General features: G+C 42.3%; 1 pseudogene; it reads right to left on the minus strand.

Moving 5' to 3' along the window:
* The window catches only part of LOC117528938, a 38,281-nt pseudogene that overhangs the window by 4,394 nt on the left and 20,931 nt on the right, over positions 1–12,956 (minus strand).

Below are 12,956 nucleotides of genomic sequence, written 5' to 3' on the forward strand. Positions count from 1 at the left end.
CTCAGCGGCGAGTGGCTCTGCCCGTTCAGCCGCTACGCTCATTCTGCAGAAACTGACAGCTCAGCGCTACTATTGTGTAAAATCCACTCCAAAAAAAGCTAAAAACAGGAGCTTTGCACGAAGCCCACGTCTACCCAACGCCAGACGAACAGGTTTTTATAAAAACCATTTGGAAAGCTGTTAAAGGCAGCCTGCTCAGTAACATGTTACATCACTTACCGCAGCCAATCACACTGGGGGGTTGTCTCCAACTGCTCCAGCATCTTTCATTTCCTAATGAGGTCACTGCAAAAAACCTTTTAATTCCCCGTTTCAATTCCTTACAACACTGCAGCTAAAAAAAAAAAAAAGCCCAAACTGAAATTCTAAAACGTTCTCTCTGCGGCGGCGCCCGCTGCGTCCTTGAGTGTATCCATCTTTAAAATACAACAAATAAATAAAAGGTACAGCATATGTCCACTAGCAAGGGGAAAAGGAGCAGCAGCTGGTTCTGTGCATTTCCTCAGTCGTCTCGTCTCTGCCGCTCGCTCTCCTGCAAGTTGCTCAGCCCCTCCCCTCCGCATGTGTCATGAGGAGGTTTAGTATGTCCCGCTGCTGCTGCTCGCGCAGAGCGAGCACTGCTGCAGCGGCACATACGCAGCGGCGTTATAATGCCCCGCTCCAAAATACACCTGTAATCCCATCGTGTGACACTTGGCGGTCGCTTCCTAAGGGACTTCAAAATAGATCTACTTCTTGGTAAGATTTAAATCATTCATGTGGAACGCAGTCGCCATCCTTTTAGCCACCACTCAAACATTAGCTGTCAGTACGCAAGGTAACTACAAATCAAAAGTTTTATAAAAGTCAATTTGTCACTACAAGAATCTGAGGTAAAACTCCTGATCTGAATATACAGACAGGATGAAAAGGACAAAAGAATATCTCAAAAAAAAAAGAAAAAAAAAAAGACTTCTCATCAGCATTAAAGTAAATTTAACTCATAAATATAAAATATCAGCCATGAGCAAAATGCTTCTCACATATGTGCCAGGAGACGCAAAGAAGAAGAATAAAACTTTATACGTCAACTCTGACCCATTTAACTACAGCCTAGAGGCAAAAGCAGCATTGCAACTCTGCATGAAAATTTAACCGAAAACTAAAACTGGCAGAACAAACTTACATGGCATGTTGTGCATGTTTTGGCGAGTCAGCAGTATCTTGTTTTTCTGTTATTCCAAAAAGGCACAGTAAATCCAACCAAGTTACAATCAAGTGCTGCGGTAAAACCCCATGAAGTAGCATCCACTGACGGGGGTGGATAAAGTCTTAGAATACTTAAAACCCTAAAGCGGTGTGCGATTCTTCAAGAAATCCAGATATTCCACTCGAGGTGAGGCAGGTGTCTGAGCGCACTGGACCCGCGTTCTCTGCCCGAGCTCTCAGGCCTGCTCACACAGAGGCACCCGGATAATGATTAGCAGTAGTTGCTCTCAAGTCACTGTTGCCTTTTCTAAAAGGAACCAATCACGTCTGCAGCACACGTGTCTCTTTAGGCACGCCCTCTTTGTTTGTAAAGTAGGAGGCAGGGGGCGGGCGGGCTGGTCTTCTGATTAACTTGCAAAGCTTCATATATTTGCTGAGCTGGGTTCTTTGAGGCAGGGAGGTCATGTGGAGATCCAGGTGGAGGGACTAGTGAAGGAGAGGAGGAGAGTGGAAGGAGAGTGGCTCAAGGATCGGGAGGCAGCCCTGAGTTAACAAGAAGAGCTCTGTGGAGCAGACCGACTTTCCAGCCAACCAAATCTAAGTGGGCCTTTGTCGCTGACTTAAAATAGGCACACAGTAACTGGGAGGAGACACGCAGACACCCACAGTCATTCACAGAAACACATGGACATTATACTGCTGATTCTAAAACCAGTTATGCCGACATACACGTCACATAAACAAAGATTGGCCCTAACATTTGTGTATTTTTGTAAAGAGTCCTCACCAAGATAATACTACTTAATACAGTTTGAAATTAAACATATTTTATTGACACAGTGATCCATATTTCCCCGAGTGTGGTATGGGCTAAGGGACTCTTAGTGCCTGAAGGAATGGGCCATTTTGCTTCCTGAATTGCCACCTTATTGTGGTGGAGGGTGGACTTTTTTCTGGTTCCGGAGCACAGCGGTGTTCTGCTGTATCTGTTAGCTGTTTGAACTGAGCTGTTTGAGTTCTTTGAATTAACAGTCTTTTTCAAGACTTTTTTACTTTTTTTTACTTTTTCACCGTGCTCCAACGCCTAAAGAAGACCTCTAACGGTCGAAGCATCGCGACGGAGCTCTTTTATCAGCTAACCTTCATCAGCGTTGGCAAGCTAACTAGCTTGCTAACGCTTTCGTTTTTATTTTTATTTTATTTTTTAGCACTGTTGTCGTGCTGCTCCACAGCCTGCCTAGTGGATTTTTATTTTATTTTAGCACTGTTGTCGTGCGTTACCTGTGCTGCTCCACAGCCTGTCCAGTGGATTTTTATTTTATTTTTTAGCACTGTTGTCGTGTGTTACCTGTGCTGCTCCACAGCCTGTTCAGTGGATTTTTATTTTATTTTTTAGCACTGTTGTCGTGCGTTACCTGTGCTGTTCCACAGCCTGTCCAGTGGATTTTTATTTTATTTTTTACCACTGTTGTCGTGTGTTACCTGTGCTGCTCCACAGCCTGTTCAGTGGATTTTTATTTTATTTTTTAGCACTGTTGTCGTGTGTTACCTGTGCTGGTACACAGCCTGCCCAGTGGATTTTTATTTTATTTTTTAGCACTGTTGTCGTGTGTTACCTGTGCTGCTCCACAGCCTGTTCAGTGGATTTTTATTTTATTTTTTAGCACTGTTGTCGTGTGTTACCTGTGCTGCTCCACAGCCTGTCTAGTGGATTTTTATTTTATTTTTTACCACTGTTGTCGTGTGTTACCTGCGCTGCTCCGCAGCCTGTCCAGTGGATTTTTATTTTATTATTTTATTTTTATTTTTTTATTTATTTATTTATTTATTTATTTATTTTTTTAGCACTGTTGTCATGTGTTACCTGTGCTGCTCCACAGCCTGTCCAGTGGATTTTTATTTTATTTTTTACCACTGTTGTCGTGCGTTACCTGTGCTGCTCCACAGCCTGTCCAGTGGATTTTGATTTTTATTTTATTTTTTTGGGCGCTGTTGTCGTGCGTTACCTGTGCTGCTCCACAGCCTGTCCAGTGGATTTTTATTTAGCGCTGTTGTCGTGCGTTACCTGTGCTGCTCCACAGCCTGTCTAGTGGATTTTTATTTTGTTTTAGCACTGTTGTCGTGCGTTGCCTGTGCTGCTCCACAGCCTGTCCAGTGGATTTTTATTTTTATTTTATTTTTTAGCACTGTTGTTGTGCGTTACCTGTGCTGCTCCACAGCCTGTCTAGTGGATTTTTATTTTGTTTTAGCACTGTTGTTGTGTGTTACCTGTGCTGCTCCACAGCCTGTCCAGTGGATTTTTATTTTGTTTTAGCACTGTTGTTGTGCGTTACCTGTGCTGCTCCACAGCCTGTCTAGTGGATTTTTATTTTGTTTTAGCACTGTTGTTGTGCGTTACCTGTGCTGCTCCACAGCCTGTCCAGTGGATTTTTATTTTGTTTTAGCACTGTTGTTGTGCGTTACCTGTGCTGCTCCACAGCCTGTCCAGTGGATTTTTATTTTGTTTTAGCACTGTTGTCGTGCGTTACCTGTGCTGCTCCACAGCCTGTCTAGTGGATTTTTATTTTGTTTTAGCACTGTTGTCGTGCGTTACCTGTGCTGCTCCACAGCCTGTCTAGTGGATTTTTATTTTGTTTTAGCACTGTTGTCGTGCGTTACCTGTGCTGCTCCACAGCCTGTCCAGTGGATTTTTATTTTGTTTTAGCACTGTTGTCGTGCGTTACCTGTGCTGCTCCACAGCCTGTCTAGTGGATTTTTATTTTGTTTTAGCACTGTTGTCGTGCGTTACCTGTGCTGCTCCACAGCCTGTCTAGTGGATTTTTATTTTGTTTTAGCACTGTTGTTGTGCGTTACCTGTGCTGCTCCACAGCCTGTCTAGTGGATTTCTATTTTGTTTTAGCACTGTTGTCGTGCGTTACCTGTGCTGCTCCACAGCCTGTCTAGTGGATTTTTATTTTGTTTTAGCACTGTTGTCGTGAGTTGCCTGTGCTGCTCCACAGCCTGTCCAGTGGATTTTTATTTTTATTTTATTTTTTAGCACTGTTGTTGTGCGTTACCTGTGCTGCTCCACAGCCTGTCCAGTGGATTTTTATTTTTATTTTATTTTTTAGCACTGTTGTTGTGCGTTACCTGTGCTGCTCCACAGCCTGTCCAGTGGATTTTTATTTTTATTTTATTTTTTAGCACTGTTGTTGTGCGTTACCTGTGCTGCTCCACAGCCTGTCTAGTGGATTTTTATTTTATTTTAGCACTGTTGTCGTGCGTTACCTGTGCTGTTCCACAGCCTGTCTAGTGGATTTTTATTTTGTTTTAGCACTGTTGTCGTGCGTTGCCTGTGTTGCTCCACAGCCTGTCCAGTGGATTTTGATTTTTATTTTATTTTTTTTGGCACTGTTGTCGTGTGTTACCTGTGCTGCTCCACAGCCTGTCTAGTGGATTTTTATTTATTTTTTACCACTGTTGTCGTGTGTTACCTGTGCTGCTCCGCAGCCTGTCCAGTGGATTTTTATTTTATTATTTTATTTTATTTATTTATTTTTTTTTAGCACTGTTGTCGTGCGTTACCTGTGCTGCTCCACAGCCTGTCCAGTGGATTTTTATTTTATTTTTTAGCACTGTTGTCGTGCGTTACCTGTGCTGCTCCACAGCCTGTCCAGTGGATTTTGATTTTTATTTTATTTTTTGGGCGCTGTTGTCGTGCGTTACCTGTGCTGTTCCACAGCCTGTCTAGTGGATTTTTATTTTGTTTTAGCACTGTTGTCGTGCGTTGCCTGTGTTGCTCCACAACCTGTCCAGTGGATTTTGATTTTGATTTTATTTTTTTTGGCACTGTTGTCGTGTGTTACCTGTGCTGCTCCACAGCCTGTCTAGTGGATTTTTATTTATTTTTTACCACTGTTGTCGTGTGTTACCTGTGCTGCTCCGCAGCCTGTCCAGTGGATTTTTATTTTATTATTTTATTTTATTTATTTATTTATTTTTTAGCACTGTTGTCGTGCGTTACCTGTGCTGCTCCACAGCCTGTCCAGTGGATTTTTATTTTATTTTTTAGCACTGTTGTCGTGCGTTACCTGTGCTGCTCCACAGCCTGTCCAGTGGATTTTTATTTTGTTTTAGCACTGTTGTCGTGCGTTGCCTGTGTTGCTCCACAGCCTGTCCAGTGGATTTTGATTTTTATTTTATTTTTTTTGGCACTGTTGTCGTGTGTTACCTGTGCTGCTCCACAGCCTGTCTAGTGGATTTTTATTTATTTTTTACCACTGTTGTCGTGCGTTACCTGTGCTGCTCCGCAGCCTGTCCAGTGGATTTTTATTTTTTAGCACTGTTGTCGTGCGTTACCTGTGCTGCTCCACAGCCTGTCCAGTGGATTTTTATTTAGCGCTGTTGTCGTGCGTTACCTGTGCTGCTCCACAGCCTGTCCAGTGGATTTTTATTTAGCGCTGTTGTCGTGCGTTACCTGTGCTGCTCCACAGCCTGTCCAGTGGATTTTTATTTAGCGCTGTTGTCGTGCGTTACCTGTGCTGCTCCACAGCCTGTCCAGTGGATTTTTATTTAGCGCTGTTGTCGTGCGTTACCTGTGCTGCTCCACAGCCTGTCCAGTGATTTTTATTTAGCGCTGTTGTCGTGCGTTACCTGTGCTGCTCCACAGCCTGTCCAGTGGATTTTTATTTAGCGCTGTTGTCGTGCGTTACCTGTGCTGCTCCACAGCCTGTCTAGTGGATTTTTATTTTGTTTTAGCACTGTTGTCGTGCGTTGCCTGTGCTGCTCCACAGCCTGTCCAGTGGATTTTTATTTTGTTTTAGCACTGTTTGTCGTGCGTTACCTGTGCTGCTCCACAGCCTGTCTAGTGGATTTTTATTTTGTTTTAGCACTGTTGTCGTGCGTTACCTGTGCTGCTCCACAGCCTGTCTAGTGGATTTTTATTTTGTTTTAGCACTGTTGTCGTGCGTTACCTGTGCTGCTCCACAGCCTGTCTAGTGGATTTTTATTTTGTTTTAGCACTGTTGTCGTGCGTTACCTGTGCTGCTCCACAGCCTGTCTAGTGGATTTTTATTTTGTTTTAGCACTGTTGTCGTGCGTTACCTGTGCTGCTCCACAGCCTGTCTAGTGGATTTTTATTTTGTTTTAGCACTGTTGTCGTGCGTTACCTGTGCTGCTCCACAGCCTGTCTAGTGGATTTTTATTTTGTTTTAGCACTGTTGTCGTGCGTTACCTGTGCTGCTCCACAGCCTGTCTAGTGGATTTTTATTTTGTTTTAGCACTGTTGTCGTGCGTTACCTGTGCTGCTCCACAGCCTGTCTGGTGGATTTTTATTTTGTTTTAGCACTGTTGTCGTGCGTTACCTGTGCTGCTCCACAGCCTGTCTAGTGGATTTTTATTTTGTTTTAGCACTGTTGTCGTGCGTTACCTGTGCTGCTCCACAGCCTGTCTAGTGGATTTTTATTTTGTTTTAGCACTGTTGTCGTGCGTTACCTGTGCTGCTCCACAGCCTGTCTAGTGGATTTTTATTTTGTTTTAGCACTGTTGTCGTGCGTTACCTGTGCTGCTCCACAGCCTGTCTAGTGGATTTTTATTTTGTTTTAGCACTGTTGTCGTGCGTTGCCTGTGCTGCTCCACAGCCTGTCCAGTGGATTTTTATTTTTATTTTATTTTATTTTTTAGCACTGTTGTTGTGCGTTACCTGTGCTGCTCCACAGCCTGTCCAGTGGATTTTTATTTTTATTTTATTTTTTAGCACTGTTGTTGTGCGTTACCTGTGCTGCTCCACAGCCTGTCCAGTGGATTTTTATTTTTATTTTATTTTTTAGCACTGTTGTTGTGCGTTACCTGTGCTGCTCCACAGCCTGTCTAGTGGATTTTTATTTTATTTTAGCACTGTTGTCGTGCGTTACCTGTGCTGCTCCACAGCCTGTCTAGTGGATTTTTATTTTGTTTTAGCACTGTTGTCGTGCGTTGCCTGTGCTGCTCCACAGCCTGTCCAGTGGATTTTTATTTTTATTTTATTTTATTTTTTAGCACTGTTGTTGTGCGTTACCTGTGCTGCTCCACAGCCTGTCTAGTGGATTTTTATTTTATTTTAGCACTGTTGTCGTGCGTTACTTGTGCTGCTCCACAGCCTGTCTAGTGTCGGATTCCCTGTTTGGGAATCCGCTAGCTTAGCGTAGCTACTAGCTCTTAGCCGTTTTAGCATGGCGGCTTCTCCTGTCTCTCCCGTACTTTTCTGCTCTGGGTGTGAAATGTTTAGTTATTCCTCGGCCTCTTTTAGCAGTAACGGTACATGTAATAAGTGCAGCTTATTCGTAGCTTTGGAGGCCAGGCTGGGCGAATTGGAGGCTCGGCTCCGCACCGTGGAAAATTCTACAGCTAGCCAGGCCCCTGTAGTCGGTGCGGACCAAGGTAGCTTAGCCGCCGTTAGTTCCCCCCTGGCAGACCCCGTGCAGTCGGGAAGGCAGGCTGACTGGGTGACTGTGAGGAGGAAGCGTAGCCCTAAACAGAAGCCCCGTGTACACCGTCAACCCGTTCACATCTCTAACCGTTTTTCCCCACTCGACGATACACTCGCCGAGGATCAAACTCTGGTTATTGGCGACTCTGTTTTGAGAAATGTGAAGTTAGCGACACCAGCAACTATTGTCAATTGTCTTCCGGGGGCCAGAGCAGGCGACATCGAAGGACATTTGAAATTGCTGGCTAAGGCTAAGCGTAAATTTGGTAAGATTGTAATTCACGTCGGCAGTAATGACACTCGGTTACGCCAATCGGAGGTCACTAAAATTAACATTGAATCGGTGTGTAACTTTGCAAAAACAATGTCGGACTCTGTTGTTTTCTCTGGGCCCCTCCCCAATCAGACCGGGAGTGACATGTTTAGCCGCATGTTCTCCTTGAACTGCTGGCTGTCTGAGTGGTGTCCAAAAAATGAGGTGGGCTTCATTGATAATTGGCAAAGCTTCTGGGGAAAACCTGGTCTTGTTAGGAGAGACGGCATCCATCCCACTTTAGAGGGAGCAGCTCTCATTTCTAGAAATCTGGCCAATTTTTTGGGATCCTCCAAACTGTGACTGTCTAGCGTTGGGACCAGGAGGCAGAGCTGTGGTCTTATACACCTCTCTGCAGCTTCTCTCCCCCTGCCATCCCCCTATTACCCCATCCCCGTAGAGACGGTGCCTGCTCCCAGACCACCAATAACTAGCAAAAATCTATTTAAGCATAAAAATTCAAAAAGAAAAAATAATATAGCACCTTCAATTGCACCACAGACTAAAACAGTTAAATGTGGTCTATTAAACATTAGGTCTCTTTCTTCTAAGTCCCTGTTGGTAAATGATATAATAATTGATCAACGTATTGATTTATTCTGCCTAACAGAAACTTGGTTACAGCAGGATGAATATGTTAGTTTAAATGAGTCAACACCCCCGAGTCACACTAACTGTCAGAATGCTCGTAGCACGGGCCGGGGCGGAGGATTAGCAGCAATCTTCCATTCCAGCTTATTAATTAATCAAAAACCTAGACAGAGCTTTAATTCATTTGAAAGCTTGTCTCTTAGTCTTGTCCATCCAAATTGGAAGTCCCAAAAACCAGTTTTATTTGTTATTATCTATCGTCCACCTGGTCGTTACTGTGAGTTTCTCTGTGAATTTTCAGACCTTTTGTCTGACTTAGTGCTTAGCTCAGATAAGATAATTATAGTGGGCGATTTTAACATCCACACAGATGCTGAGAATGACAGCCTCAACACTGCATTTAATCTATTATTAGACTCTATCGGCTTTGCTCAAAAAGTAAATGAGTCCACCCACCACTTTAATCATATTTTAGATCTTGTTCTGACTTATGGTATGGAAATAGAAGACTTAACAGTATTCCCTGAAAACTCCCCTTTGTCTGATCATTTTTTAATAACATTTACATTTACCCTGATGGACTACCCTGCAGTGGGGAATAAGTTTCATTACACTAGAAGTCTTTCAGAAAGCGCTGTAACTAGGTTTAAGGATATGATTCCTTCTTTATGTTCTCTAATGTCATATACCAACACAGAGCAGAGTAGCTACCTAAACTCTGTAAGGGAGTTAGAGTATCTTGTCAATAGTTTTACATCCTCATTGAAGACAACTTTGGATGCTGTAGCTCCTCTGAAAAAGAGAGCTTTAAATCAGAAGTGTCTGACTCCGTGGTATAACTCACAAACTTGTAGCTTAAAGCAGATAACCCGTAAGTTGGAGAGGAAATGGCGTCTCACTAATTTAGAAGATCTTCACTTAGCCTGGAAAAAGAGTTTGTTGCTCTATAAGAAAGCCCTTCGTGAAGCTAGGACATCTTTCTACTCATCACTAATTGAAGAAAATAAGAACAACCCCAGGTTTCTTTTCAGCACTGTAGCCAGGCTGACAAAGAGTCAGAGCTCTATTGAGCTGAGTATTCCATTAACTTTAACTAGTAATGACTTCATGACTTTCTTTGCTAACAAAATTTTGACTATTAGAGAAAAAATTACTCATAACCATCGCAAAGATGTATCGTTATCTTTGGCTGCTTTCAGTGATGCCGGTATTTGGTTAGACTCTTTCTCTCCGATTGTTCTGTCTGAGTTATTTTCATTAGTTACTTCATCCAAACCATCAACATGCTTATTAGACCCCATTCCTGCCAGGCTGCTCAAGGAAGTCCTACCATTATTTAATGCTTCAATCTTAAATATGATCAATCTATCTTTGTTAGTTGGTTATGTACCACAGGCCTTTAAGGTGGCAGTAATTAAACCATTACTTAAAAAGCCATCACTTGACCCAGCTATCTTAGCTAATTATAGGCCAATCTCCAACCTTCCTTTTCTCTCAAAGATTCTTGAGAGGGTAGTTGTAAAACAGCTAACTGATCACCTGCAGAGGAATGGTCTATTTGAAGAGTTTCAGTCAGGTTTTAGAATTCATCATAGTACAGACACAGCATTAGTGAAGGTTACAAATGATCTTCTTATGGCTTCGGACAGTGGACTCATCTCTGTGCTTGTTCTGTTGGACCTCAGTGCTGCTTTTGATACTGTTGACCATAAAATTTTATTACAGAGATTAGAGCATGTCATAGGTATTAAAGGCATTGCGCTGCGGTGGTTTGAATCATATTTGTCTAATAGATTACAGTTTGTTCACGTAAATGGGGAATCTTCTTCACAGACTAAAGTTAATTATGGAGTTCCACAAGGTTCTGTGCTAGGACCAATTTTATTCACTTTATACATGCTTCCCTTGGGCAGTATTATTAGACGGTATTGCTTAAATTTTCATTGTTACGCAGATGATACCCAGCTTTATCTATCCATGAAGCCAGAGGATACGCACCAATTAGCTAAACTGCAGGATTGTCTTACAGACATAAAGACATGGATGACCTCTAATTTCCTGCTTTTAAACTCAGATAAAACTGAAGTTATTGTACTTGGCCCCACAAATCTTAGAAGCATGGTGTCTAACCAGATCGTTACTCTGGATGGCATTTCCCTGATCTCTAGTAATACTGTGAGAAATCTTGGAGTTATTTTTGATCAGGATATGTCATTCAAAGCGCATATTAAACAAATATGTAGGACTGCCTTTTTGCATTTACGCAATATCTCTAAAATCAGAAAGGTCTTGTCTCAGAGTGATGCTGAAAAACTAATTCATGCATTTGTTTCCTCTAGGCTGGACTATTGTAATTCATTATTATCAGGTTGTCCTAAAAGTTCCCTAAAAAGCCTTCAGTTGGTTCAGAATGCTGCAGCTAGAGTACTGACGGGGACTAGCAGGAGAGAGCATATCTCACCCGTGTTGGCCTCCCTTCATTGGCTTCCTGTTAATGCTAGAATAGAATTTAAAATTCTTCTTCTTACTTATAAGGTTTTGAATAATCAGGTCCCATCTTATCTTAGGGACCTCGTAGTACCATATTACCCCATTAGAGCGCTTCGCTCTCAGACTGCGGGCTTACTTGTAGTTCCTAGGGTTTGTAAGAGTAGAATGGGAGGCAGAGCCTTCAGCTTTCAGGCTCCTCTCCTGTGGAACCAGCTCCCAATTCAGATCAGGGAGACAGATACCCTCTCTACTTTTAAGATTAGGCTTAAAACTTTCCTTTTCGCTAAGGCTTATAGTTAGGGCTGGATCGGGTGACCCTGGACCATCCCTTGGTTATGTTGCTTTAGACGTAGACTGTGTTTCATAATTATTGTATGGCCTTGCCTTGCAATGTGGAGCGCCTTGGGGCAACTATTTGTTGTGATTTGGCGCTATACAAGAAAAAAGTTGATTGATTGATTGATTGATTTTCTCCATATGATGGGATATTCCCACACATCAATGGAACTATGCAAAGTGGGATAAAATCAAATCAATCTGGGATCACTTCCCACATGGTTCTTTCTGTGTGGACTTTGCACGTTCTCCCTCCATGTTTGCGTGGGTTCCCTCCAGGTGCTCCAGTGCCCCCTTAAAAAAAAAAAAAGATATAAGCCCTTTTCAAAGTACTATCGGCCGAAATTTTGCTGATAGAACGCCGATAATTTCTCATAAACAGACCAGTTACTGAAATAATGTTTGAGTCTGCAATGTAAAATGTCCCTGCACCGTCCATTCGACAGAGCTGCTTACACCCCTGCTTAAATGTGTTCATCACCGGCTCCTGTAGTTCGCCGTCACACTGCACTGATCGGCTGACAAAAGCATACAAGTAAGTTTATAAGGATCTATATCCTTATCCTGAACCTATAAGTTGCAGCAACAAGAGGTACAAGATCAGATGTATTTCACAACTGTTTTTAAGGATATGTATTTGCTAATTTCACAAAGGTTTAATTCTTGATTGCATTTTTTGAACTTGAAAATTCTTCTCTGTTATAAGTTAATCAATATGAGGACAAAGCTTCAGCTTTTAGCTCATACCTTTTTTGTTAAGGGTCCAAAAAAAGAACATTTTATTCATAAAAAAAAAAATAATAATAATAATATCGGCTGCTTTATCGGCCATCGGCAAATCAGCCGATTTATCGATTACCGGCATTTTTTCATCCAAATATTGTTATTGGCATCAACCTCAAAAAAAATCCATATCGCTCTTTTATTTATATATATATATATATATATATATATATATATATATATATATATATATATGTGCCCCATGTTAAAACCTTGTGTCATAAATAAGAGCATTAGACATACGATAGGTGATGCAGCCTACAGGCCCCTAAAACTGCAGCACTAAAGTCTAATTCATATTCTGCAGTGATCAAATCTCTGCATAACACAGCAGGACACAGGTGCAAACGCTCAGCAACCAGCCATAAATAATGCAACATTTCAGCACCAAAAGGCATCACAACAACAAGGACTAAAATTATAATTCAAGATTTGTAATATGTTACTATGGTGATGCATTTCAGCACCAGCAGCATTCAGTAACCTTTCAGGAGGAAGCAAAAAAAATAAATAAAAATCAAAGTACCTGGAGCTGCCTGACTTTCACTCCATTCACTGGACACCAGAAGCTCGATGATCCTGACGTGAGCATCCAGGCTGGGTTCACAACTGTGGGGCAGAAGGCAAGTTAAAATGAAGCCCGTCTCATAAATCCCAGGTGACAGTTCTCACTGTTCTGGTTACTCTACACAGATTTCAATCTCATGCTAATCCACATTTAGCCGCTTTAACTGCACAGCTTGTAAGCAGAAAAGCTCTGGCCTCTATCCGTGCGCAGCTAAAACTGGTGACTGGCTGACACACCACGCT

The sequence above is a fragment of the Thalassophryne amazonica genome, chromosome 17 (assembly GCF_902500255.1).
Source record: "Thalassophryne amazonica chromosome 17, fThaAma1.1, whole genome shotgun sequence".
Taxonomy (NCBI): Eukaryota; Metazoa; Chordata; class Actinopteri; order Batrachoidiformes; family Batrachoididae; genus Thalassophryne; species Thalassophryne amazonica.